This window comes from Beta vulgaris, chromosome 2, assembly GCF_026745355.1.
Source record: "Beta vulgaris subsp. vulgaris cultivar EL10 chromosome 2, EL10.2, whole genome shotgun sequence".
NCBI classification, from domain to species: domain Eukaryota; kingdom Viridiplantae; phylum Streptophyta; class Magnoliopsida; order Caryophyllales; family Amaranthaceae; genus Beta; species Beta vulgaris.
The window spans coordinates 28,954,994-28,966,490 of record NC_079203.1 but is presented as its reverse complement, the minus strand read 5'-3'; the positions used below and the strand labels follow the sequence as shown (position 1 = coordinate 28,966,490).

Below are 11,497 nucleotides of genomic sequence, written 5' to 3'. Positions count from 1 at the left end.
ATGAGATGATTGAAATCCAATGCCAACAATTTTGGCCCCTTTAGTTCTTTGCTCCTTGATTTCATGAGTCAAGTCGAAGTAGAGATTTTGTTTGCTCCTTGATTTCATGAGATACAAAAGATGATGGTAGAATGGAGGTTGGACGCCTAATGTCTCACGAGCTTGAGATTTTGGTTTTCTAAGAATAATTGTTTGTAAGTTTCAAGGACAAAACTTCTGATAAGGGTGGTAGTATGTAACATGCTTGTTTTTAAAAAACTTTATTAAAATGCTAATTACATTATTAAGTTAATTATGCATCTAATTTTTATATTTTTTATTTATTTGTGGTGTTGTAGTATATTTATTTAATTAATCTTATGAAGTTATTATTATGTATTTCGGGTTTTAGTTATCTACAGAATTTATTTAGTATTTACTCAAAATAAAAAAAAAATTCGAACTGTTGCGTATTATCGATTTCGGTCGGATCCCATTCTTTCGTTGGTCTTTGTCGGTCTATAAACTGAAGAAAAGCCCAAATCTCGACCTTACTATAACCTTGTCGGTTTAGTTTGGACCATCCAAACTCAAACCCCTCAAAATCACTCTCACCCCGTAAAACCCCAAACCCATCCCTCATTCTCTCTCCCCGTGTTCCCTCTCAAACCCCAACCTGTGGAAATCGAAAACCCAGACCATCGCCGGCATTTCTCCAAGGCTCGCCGGAGTTTCCCTTTGCTGTCTACGCTTCCCGTACTTTTCTTTTCCTCTTCGCTGTTGTGCGTGCGGTGCTGCTCGCGAGCCACCGCGGTGTTGTTGTCCCTCTGTTTCTCTCTCCTCCCTTGAAAAATTCTCTCGTCACTCTGTGGTTGTTCGTGGTCGGTGTTGCCACGGTTGATGCTATTGCTCGCCGGAGAAAGGTGATGGTCGAGGAGTTGCTGTTGTTGCTGCGTTGTTGCTGCGTTGTTGCTGATGCTACGTCGTTGTCCTGTTCTGTTGTCGTCTGTTGTTTGTAGTGGTGCGGTTGTTGTTGCTGCTTTTGGTTTAATTTTCGGTGCGTTGCCGCCATAGATGGTGGTTGACAGAGGTACTAAACCACCTCTATGCTCTATTTTGGATTTTGTTATGTTCTTTCCAAATTTAAATATAAATTAAGAATTAATTTATGAACTATTGATTGTGGAATGTGATGATTAGTTGTGTGATATTGATGCTGTTGAATTATCACCGTTTCTAAATTTATATATTAAAATTGGATTGTGTTTATATTGATCGATTTTGTAAATAGAGTATCAATGTATTGTTGTGAATTGTTAGTGGGAAACGCATATTGGATATGAACTCATAGTTGGTTGATAAATTAGATTGATGTAACGTTAGTTTTGCGGAAGATTAGTAAATATAAGTTCTTGAACTAGTTTAGTAAGACGTGTTAGTTTAGCATGATTAATGGAAGTCATACTTTAGCTATGTTGGATAATAAGGAAATCTAATTGAATTATGTGTTCGATTAGAGGTTGTCATTTGAATAAGTAGAAGAGTTCATACTAAGAGGAATCATAAATGATTATTGGGATCACTTATTATTGTTGAAGTGAAACTATGATTGAGTTATGGACTTGAAGAGTTACTTAGAGAGCGAGGATTAATCTTAGAAGGTTATTAGCATGAGAGTGAATATGCTAGTCTAGTTGTCTTCTAATTGATGAGTTTTGATTAGCTTATGAGAGATTCTTGCGTAAGAAAAATTAATTGAATACTCTTATTTAATTGAGTTAGATGAGAAATAGTTGTTATTAATTAGTAATTAAGGAATTAGAATATTATGAGTTAGTAAGAGGCAAGCTATCTTTCGTGGTTCCCATATTAATGGAAAGTTTTTAATCCTCAAATAGTATCCATTATCAAGTATAATAGTAGTTCGAGTTTATTGTTATTTATAAGTGAAAAGTATTGCGATTAAAAAGTTATAAAGGCAGAAAGTTGTTAGTGAGGGACTATTTACCTACACTCTAAAAATGAATTGATTTTGTTAGTTTACTTAGCTAAATTAAAGAAGTAGTTAACAACTTCTAAACTCTATTAGCAAGGTTAATATGTGAACATATATGAATTAATGTGATAAGGGAATACTCTATAATGGTTTAATATATAAAGTGTAGAACTTTATTTATAAGTTACTAAAAGGGAGTTAAGATGTCTATTCTTTTTAGTAATACTTGCTAAATAAAGTTGGTAGTTCAGTAGGCTATTCCTATGTTGGTTATAAGGCAAGACATTATCCATTTCTTTGTTTTATGATTGAAAGTTGAGTTAATCAAGGTTAACTTGTAAGAGATTCGGTTTGATTGACTTTTAAATAAAGGATGTAAGTTGGTTGGAGCTAGGAATAGTTCTAATATAGTTGACCAATTTTAATGAAATGAAGAGTATTGAATAAGGATGGAAATGGGTGATGGATGGTCCATCACTCGCTTAACCTGGTATTTTAAATGGATGAAAACCCGAATTTAAATGGATGAAAAGTGGGTGGTGGGTGAGAATTTTTTCATCCGTCACCCGATCCATCACCCGTTTAACATCCAACTCATTACCCAATTATTAAATTTTACATGTAAATTACTTATATTTTATGTTTTTGATATAATTATTTTATATTATGTCACTAATTTCTTTTAAAAATATACTAAATATCATCACCCGTTTAGCACCCGATCCACCTGTTTCACCCGATGGATGACGGATGGATGGATGCGGGTGGAGTAAACAATTGCGGGTGGTGGATGCGGGTGATGTTTCACCCGCCCCGAATCCGATCCATTTCCATCCTTAGTATTGAAGTTAGTTTACCTAGTAATGTATCAAGGATACTTATAAAGAATTTTCGTTTAATGACTATAGATGGAGTAAAGTAATAAAGTCAGATTATCAATTAGTATCTACTAGTTTATATTAGTGCTTGAGTTCAACTACGTAGTAAACATAAGTTGTGAAATACCTTAAAGAGGCCTCGAATATATGCTTGAGTAGTACTCTAAGGACATGAGTTGGAATTGGTCTATGTGATTATGAGTACACTATTGTGAGTGGATACATCATTGATTTTGTAATTAGTGTTTAGCTGATAGTGACTATTTCATATCAATATTGTCTTAAGAACCTCAAGTTGGGATGTGTAAGTTAACTCTCCTTAGTTAATTCTAAGAGAGAGACTTATTGTACTTGTTGGTGTATTTGATGACAATTGTTATCGCTAATGAGATAAATGTCGATTGATAACCATGAAGTATAAAAGAGTACAAACTATTATAAGTGAGAATATGAGTTATGCATTTGTGAATTAGTAACTCTCGTGTATAAAATTATTATGGTTTATAAGTTTTATGATTGAAATTGAGTTGAACCTAGTTGATTAACTACGCTGACCTTGAAATTCATAAGAAAGCACGATAGCATCTACCAATCATTTTCTTATACTGTTATGCACAAACCTTTATCAGCAACAAATAACATAACTTTTACTATAACGATTCCTTATCAGGAATCCAATAACAAGATGCGGTTCCTTATCGGGAGTCCAATAAGAAGATGCGATTCCTTATCGGGAATCCAGCGTCAGAATAACTTACCACGATATGCTTCCTTATCAGGAAACCAACATCGATATTCATATTTAAATATTGAATAAACATTCATAACTTACCTAATATGATTCCTTATCGGGAATCCAATATCGAAATAACTTTCACAATTTGAGGTAACTTTCTTTTAACCAGGGGGAAAAGAGAACGTGGCGGAGGAGACAAAGCTTACACTCCGACAGTGGGGGTCGTCACCCAACCATTTGCTTTACTTTTGGCCAATAACCGCGACTAGTCCGGAGTACATTCTTTCCGCTGATTTCATCAACCATCCACAGGTTTCACATTACTTGATATAACGCCCGATTATCGCCCCACAAAGCAATGGGCAGGTTTTCCTATGGGGTCGCCAAGGTTCATCTTCCTCATATGAAGTTTCTACAACAAAGTCTGCCATGACCTGTGCCTTGATGGCGGTCCTGGGCTTGTATTGTATATCATATTCGGAAAGCTCAACGGCCCATTTCAGTAAGCGGCTTGAGCTATCCTTCCTCTGCACAGCCTTCTCCAGTGGCTGATTTGTAAGGACTTGGATGGGATGGCAGTCAAAGTACGGTTTGAGCTTCCTGGCAACGATGATCACGGCCAGAGCCATTTTTTCCACCAACTGGTAACGGCTTTCTGGACCGTTAAGAATGTGGCTAATCAAATATATAAGTTGTTGCCTTCTTTCCTTTTCTACCAATAAGACAGCTGCGACCGTTTTCGGTGAGGCTGAGACATATAGCTACAACACATCTCCCGTTTTCGGCCTTGTGATGGTGGATAGGCTTTTTAAGTGCTCTTTCACGGCCACGAATGCCTTGCTTTGCTCCTCTCTCCACTCGAACTTTCTATTTCCCCTTAGTAATGTAAAGAAGGGTAGAGCCTTGTTTGCTGATTTAGAAATAAATCGAGTGAGGGCCGCCATCCTCCCTGTCAGCCTTTGAATGTCTTTGACACTCCTGGGCTCAGGCAAATTGATAATAGCTTGAACCTTTTCTAGATTTGCGTCGATCCCTCTTTTTTGCTTACAAGGAAGCCTAAGAATTTGCCTGCTTTTACCCCAAAGACGCACTTCTTAGGGTTAAGCTTCATCTGGTATTTTCTCAATGTTCTAAAAGTTTCTGCCAAATCTTCTAAGTGTTCGCGATCAGTCTTACTCTTGACAATGGTATCGTCAACGTAAGCTTCAATGTTTATTCCCCTCTGATCCGCGAACACTTCATCTACTAACTTCTGATATGTTGCTCCAGCATTGCGAAACCCAAATGGCATCGCCTTATAATTGTATACTTCACAATCTATGATAAATGTTGTTTTCTTCCTGTCGGCCTCAAGTAGGCTTATCTGATGATAACCCGAGAATGCGTCCATAAAGCTCAATAGCGCATGACCGCTAGTGGAATCTACTAGCTGGTTTATTTTGGGTAATGGATAGCAATCTTTTGGGCATGCTCTGTTGAGGTCCGTGAAGTCTACACACATTCTCCATTGCCCGTTAGCTTTCTTTACCATGACCACATTGGCCAACCACTCTGGGTAATTGCAGGGCTCAATGAAGTCTGTTGCTAACAATTTATCTGCTTCTTCCTTCATGGCCTTATTCTTCTCGGCAGAGAAGTTTCTTTTCTTTTGTTTGACAGGGCGGACAGTGCTATCCACATTCAGGCGATCTATCATCACAGCCGGATCTATCCCTGACATCTCATCCGCCGAGAACGCGAAGACATCCGCATTTTCTCTTAGGAGAGTCACCAGGTTAACCTTCACTTTTGGGTCCATGTCTGTTCCGATAGCCACTGTTCTCGTCGGCTCTTCCGCGAGCATCTCCTGCTGGGTCTCTCCATCTGGCTGGGGCCTTGGCGTATCCTCAAGCCCCGTCTCCAACTCTTCCATGGAAATTTCCATCATTTCTTCCTCTTTCTCGTTTTCTGTTTCATTGACCAAAGCTCTCCTCTGCATTCGCCTCTGCTTTCTTGTTGGCGGGTTCATTTCTTCTACTGGCATTCTTTTTTCCGGTTGCTTAAGTGTTGTTAGATAGCATGATTTTGCTGCTTCCTGATTTCCCTTCAACTTTGCTGTCGTCCCCAAATTAGAGGCGTACAACATAGTTAGGTGATATGTAGAGACGATTTCCTGAACGTCGTGGATGAAAGGACGTCCAATAATTGTGTTATAGGCTCCCGGTACGTCAACCACTAGGAACTCCGTCATCACATCCCGGGCTTCGGCATCGTCCCCAATTCGGACCGAGAGGCTTACTAGGCCCTTAGGAGTCACATATGCCCCTCTGAACCCTATAATTGGGTATCGGACAGGCTTCAGATTCTCCCGTCCTATCATCAGCTTCTCGAAGGTTGATAGGTACAATATGTTAGCGGAGCTTCCTCCGTCAACCAGGATCCTATGAATCAAACAGTTTGATACTTTTAGTGTGACCACCAGTGGGTCATCAGGGCGATATACAACTTGCTCCGCGTCCTTTACAGTGAAGGACATTGCCGGCATGGTTGACGGTCGTCTCCACTGCATGCTTTCATTGAAATTAATCTGATGCCTGAACTCTTTTAAACTCGCCTTTGCTCCATTCACGCTTTCGCCATGAATGGGTCCGCCGCTTATCACATGGATCTCACTGATCCATGATTGAACTTTCCGGTTTGTTGGTTTCACTAGATCTCCTTTTTTGGTCTGAGCCTTGTACTGGCTGAAATAACCTCTCCTTACCAAATCCTCTAGATTATCCTTAAGATGCCTGCAGTCCTCGGTCAGGTGGCCGTGATCCCCATGGAAATCAAACCATTTGCTCTTGTCTCAATTTTTGTGGAACATTTGCTTCTGGCGCTGCCATTTATCATTGTCTTTGTTCATCAAATAGATCTGGCTTCTAGAAGTGGTGAGTTGAGTGTACGCGTCGAATTTCTCTTTGCGTTCACCCATTTCCCGACCGCTTTGCTCGCGGTCTCTCCTGTCACGGTCATGTCTTTCGTTCTCTCTTTCACAGTCGCTTCCTCTTTTGACCACATTTGACTCTTGTCTTCTTTTATCTCGGCCAGGATCACTCTTTCCTTTTGCTTCTCTGGCTCGCGATTGCTCACTGCCCTATCAAATTCTTCTCCCTTGATATAATCATTGGCCTTGCCAAGGACTGACCCCAGGGATGTGTAAGACTTCCGGCCCAGGTAGTTCCATAATGGCGACCCTTCCTTGAGTCCTGTCATCAAGGCCAACTGATAAGTGCAAATTATTATATATCATAACTTTCTTATTCCTTCTTGCTAGCTCTTTATTAGTATTATAAACAATAAGTTGTGGGTTTTAGTTGTTTATAGATTTTATAGTAATTGTGCTTTTATGATTATATATTACTTTTACCTATATTATATTTCTATACTAGTAATAAGTTATCAAATGTTGGCAGGTACATAATCGTATCGGGAGTCAAATAAAAGGGAAGTGGCCTTTGATGAATTAATGGACTATACCCATTAATGTAAATAAGCAAAAAGAAGAAAGAGACAAAGAAACCTACTTTTTTTTGGACCAAAATCTCACGCAGCATCAAGAAGAAGAATAAGAATGTGGGCTTTCATTCAATCCACAATACAACAAACAAAGGAAAGAAGGAGAGCAGAACATAAATAAAAAGATTACACGCACAAAGGAGGAAGAATATGAGTGATGGGTTTTTCAAAAAAAACCCATACAGCAGCAATAATAAAAGGGGCAGCAGCGAAATACGAAGGAGTGTTTATGCCAAATTCTGATCAGGCAGAACTTAGCTGAGGATCTACAACTAATGCAAATGCAGCTAGAAATGACAAGAGAAACTAGCTACGAAATTAAAGAAGATGCAAAGAAGAGACAAAGACACCAAGAAATGGTGACGCGGAAAACCCCAAGAAAAAGGTAAAAACCGCGGGTGGAATTGAGTCCACCAATCCACTATATGAGAAGATTACAACTTACAGCTAGCAACTAGCAGCTTGTACTAGATACACTTATGAATATTGTAAATGTAGAAAAGAGAGTATGAAAGTAAGAGCAATGTAAAGACTTCTTTTTTACAGAATGTTTTTCCTTCTATTTATACTAATACATTTTTATAACGTTATTCCTCCATTAGAACGTTGCACAACAAACTCTCCTAAGAAGGTGTCACGATCCCTAGAATCAAGGGAGATCTTCTCTTCTGCTGGCTAACCACTTCTTCCTATTTCTTTGGTACAACGTCATTACTTGACTTGGTCTTGGTTAGCATCCAATGTTCTTTCAACCGGGTTATTTTGCACTCTTCATATCTGCTTGTTGTAGCTGCTTCCTGATGCTCTCTAGCTGTGACAAACGCGTTACCTGCAAGTTTCAGCTTAGGAAAATTTTAAGACATAACAATTGCCCCTAACTTGTGATGCCAACCTAGGCGCAACTAAGTTAAAATTGCAAGTTACCGAGTCAAAACAAAACAATTGTTAGCAAAAAGATTTATCTCAGAATTAAGATAAGCTTATACTCTCTCAGAAGATTTTTTATCTTTTTCCCCGAGGAATTAAAACGTTTGATGATAAAAAAAAAATTTCTTAAGAGATAAACTTCTTTAACCGCTAAAAAGATACTTTTCTTGGGAAAAGATAAACTCATCAGGTAATTGATTACTTATCAGCAGCTAAAAGATAAATTTTACGCAACATTTAATATCTATCCGTTGGCCTAGGCTACCGTTGAACTACTAGTATTTAAGGATCTTTTAACCCTTCCTGAAACTTCACTTTACTCTTTTGCGAACTGCTCTTCTTCTCAGGTAAAACTTCTTTTCTTCTTTCTTTCGTTTGCTTCCTCAGGAATTTTTAGATCTTTTCTTTCTCTCTAATGGGTAGAGCAATAGATTATGTTGCTTCGTCTGTCACTAAGCGAGACATAGAGGTGCTCAAAGTTCTGGGGAGTTTCCCTGAAAACGCTCAGATCATCCTCCCCACTCCCACATGCAGGCCTGAAACCTGCCCAGAGGATTACATATGCTACTATGAGCATCCTTTCTACCTAGGGTATAACTAGGAATTTTCCCCCCTTACTAGGTCTTTTATGGAGGTCCTGCACCTATCCCCTGGCCAGCTGATGCCAGCTTTTTGGAAAACCTGCTCGACTCTAGAGACCTTGACTAAAACTCGGCACAACCCCTTCTCTTTAAACGAACTCTTGACTGCCTACAGTGTTAGAAAATCAGGCAAGGGTTTTATAACTTTAGGGCTAAGGCTCCCTTCCCCCCCTTTGATAGAAGGTACAATTGCATATGATTCCATATGGAAGACTAGGTATTTCTTCGTAGTGAAAGATTCGCTGGGCGAAGTTGGGAGCCCTCTAGTTGGGGGTTGGTCTACTAAAGGTACGTATCCGTTCAATTTGCTTTTTATTCCTAAAAATGAATTAACTAGGTTCTTACCTTGTTTTCCTTGCAGGTCTTGGCCCCATTATTTCCCAGATACTTGAGCAAGCTGAGAGACTACCAGAACTGCTTACTTTCCCCGTTGAGGAATGCACTTTCACAGCTCCTACCCCTAGACTCTAAAGCTTCTTCTCGCACCAACTCGATGTCGACAGGTAATTCTAGACTGCAAAGATTCTATTTAACTTATGATTCTTAGACATTGGGCCAACTAGGTTTTCCTTATTCATGCAGCTCCAGCAAGATCTAGCAACTTATCCGACGAGGACGCCATGGACAGGCTAAAGAATAGGAAGAGATCAGCCGCCTCTTCTGGGCATTCTCAGGTTGAGAGGGTTTCTCGCAAGCATCTACGCTCATCTGCCCTCCCAGCTACAATTGACTGACTCTCCTAAAGACGAGGTCCTTGTGAGTTTTCCTGCAGACTTCCTAGCTGAGGAAGGCCTGGAAGGTGGGATCTGGCCTGCAGCTGACAAGCTCGTGTTTCCAACTGCACAAAAGAGGTTAAAAGGACAGGACCTTGAGGTCGTCTTGAACCATGCGGTTCAGCTATCACTGCAGGTTAGAAAGAACTTATGAATTATCTTATACACTGAATATTATCGTTGCTGCTTATACTTACGCTTTTTCAAGAAGCTGGATGACAAGGGTGTCAATTTTTACATTGACAGATTTCTCAAGTTGGACTCTATGGCTGCATTGGAGGCTCTGGCTACAGGTAGCAAGGCAAACGACTCAGAGCAATCTACAGCTGAATCTCCACCTTCTCTTAACCAGCTAGAGGGCGCTGCTCCGAGTGGCAAGGACAAAATTGTTGGCGATGACGCCAGCATAGCTTCTTAATTTCTTCAGCTCTTTATCAGCTTTCTTTCTGGAACAATTTAATTTTAATTAGCTTTGGTACTTTTACCATTGTCCATAGGGGTAATGTGTTTTTGTAAGAACATATTTACTTTTAGCTATTTAATCGTTTGGACTTATGCTTTTGCCTTTTGATCTTAGCTGTTGATACTTTGATAAATACTTATGTTATATGCATGCTTTTGTTCTTAGATATTTGAACAACATATTTACCTGGTGTAAGCGTTGTTCATCTTTGGTTGGGTCCGTTTCTTTGGTGCTACGACCATTCAGCTAAATTCTGGTGCTTTAACCCTTAGCTGCTCAAACCGGTGCTACGACCTTGTAGCTGGACCTTGTAGTTCCAGCTAGTCACCTGGGTGCTGCGACCCCTTGCGTTTGCCTGCGCATGAATTGAACTTAGATGGCCTGCTGTTGCAAGCAATAATCATAAAGTACTTAAGTCATTAACAAAATTAATTCTTTGTTTACCTGGTGGACCAATGCTTTATGCAAAACAATGGTTGCCCCACTTGAAGATTCTGGCGTCTATAGTCGGGTAGTAAATTGGCTAATGCCCCAGGTTAGAAATGATACAGTTTGAGGTGAGAAGCGTTCCAGCTTCTGGGTACCGCTTTTCTATCCTTAGTAACCAGGCGATAAGCTTCTTTTCCAACTACTTGATCAATTAGATAAGGGCCTTCCCAGCTTATCCCTAACTTACCTGCGTTGATCTCTTGGGTATTTTGAAAAACTTTCCTGAGAACCCAATCTCCTACCTTGAATACCTTGGCTTTGACATTCTTATTGAAGCTACGAGCCACTATTTGCTGTTGCGCAGCCATCCGTATTAATGCATTATCTCTTAACTCCTCGATGGAGTCCAGGTCATAGCTAAGCTCTTTGTCGTTAGCTTCAGGAGTCATCAATCCATATCTAGCTGTAGGGACAGCTACTTCTGCAGGTAACACCACCTCGCACCCGTACACAAGTGAGAAGGGAGTTCTTCCTGTAGCGCCTCTTGGTGTTGTTCTGTTTGCCCATAGCACCTTAGGCAGTTCTTCTGCCCATTTTCCTTTCTTAGCTTTCAGGCGCCTTTTAATGCCATTGATGATTACTTTGTTGCTGGACTCAGCTTGTCCGTTAGCCTGCGGGTATCTAGGTGTAGAGGTTATCAGACTAATGTTCCATTCATGACAGAATTGCCTTGTCTTGTCACTTATGAACTGTGATCCGTTATCACAAACAATTTCGCTAGGTACCCCGAACCTGCAGATAATGTTAGTATGCAAAAAGGATATCACTTCTTTGTCTCGTACCTGCTGGAATGCCCCAGCTTCGATCCACTTGGAGAAGTAATCTGTGAGTGCCAGCATGAAAACTTTTTGCCCTGGGGCTACGGGTAGTTTCCCCACAATATCCATGCCCCACCTCATGAAAGGCCAGGGTGTCAAGGTGGGATGCAATACATTAGCTGGCTGGTGGGACATACCTGCATGCTTCTGGCAACTTTCGCATTTTTGCACATACCTCTTAGCATCAGCACGCATGGTTGGCCAATAATATCCATATGCTATGATCTTGTTTGATAGGCTTCTTCCAGCTGCGTGGG

The 11,497-nt window shown here is 40.1% G+C and overlaps 1 long non-coding RNA gene across 1 annotated transcript; it reads left to right on the top strand.

Moving 5' to 3' along the window:
* The first annotated feature begins 527 nt into the window (after positions 1-527).
* Positions 528-10,039, top strand: LOC104887005 (uncharacterized). The gene is made up of 5 exons (XR_789277.4): positions 528-1,069; positions 7,027-8,985; positions 9,059-9,200; positions 9,280-9,606; positions 9,717-10,039. It is a non-coding gene; the product is annotated as an uncharacterized LOC104887005 (long non-coding RNA).
* Positions 10,040-11,497: the final 1,458 nt, after the last annotated feature.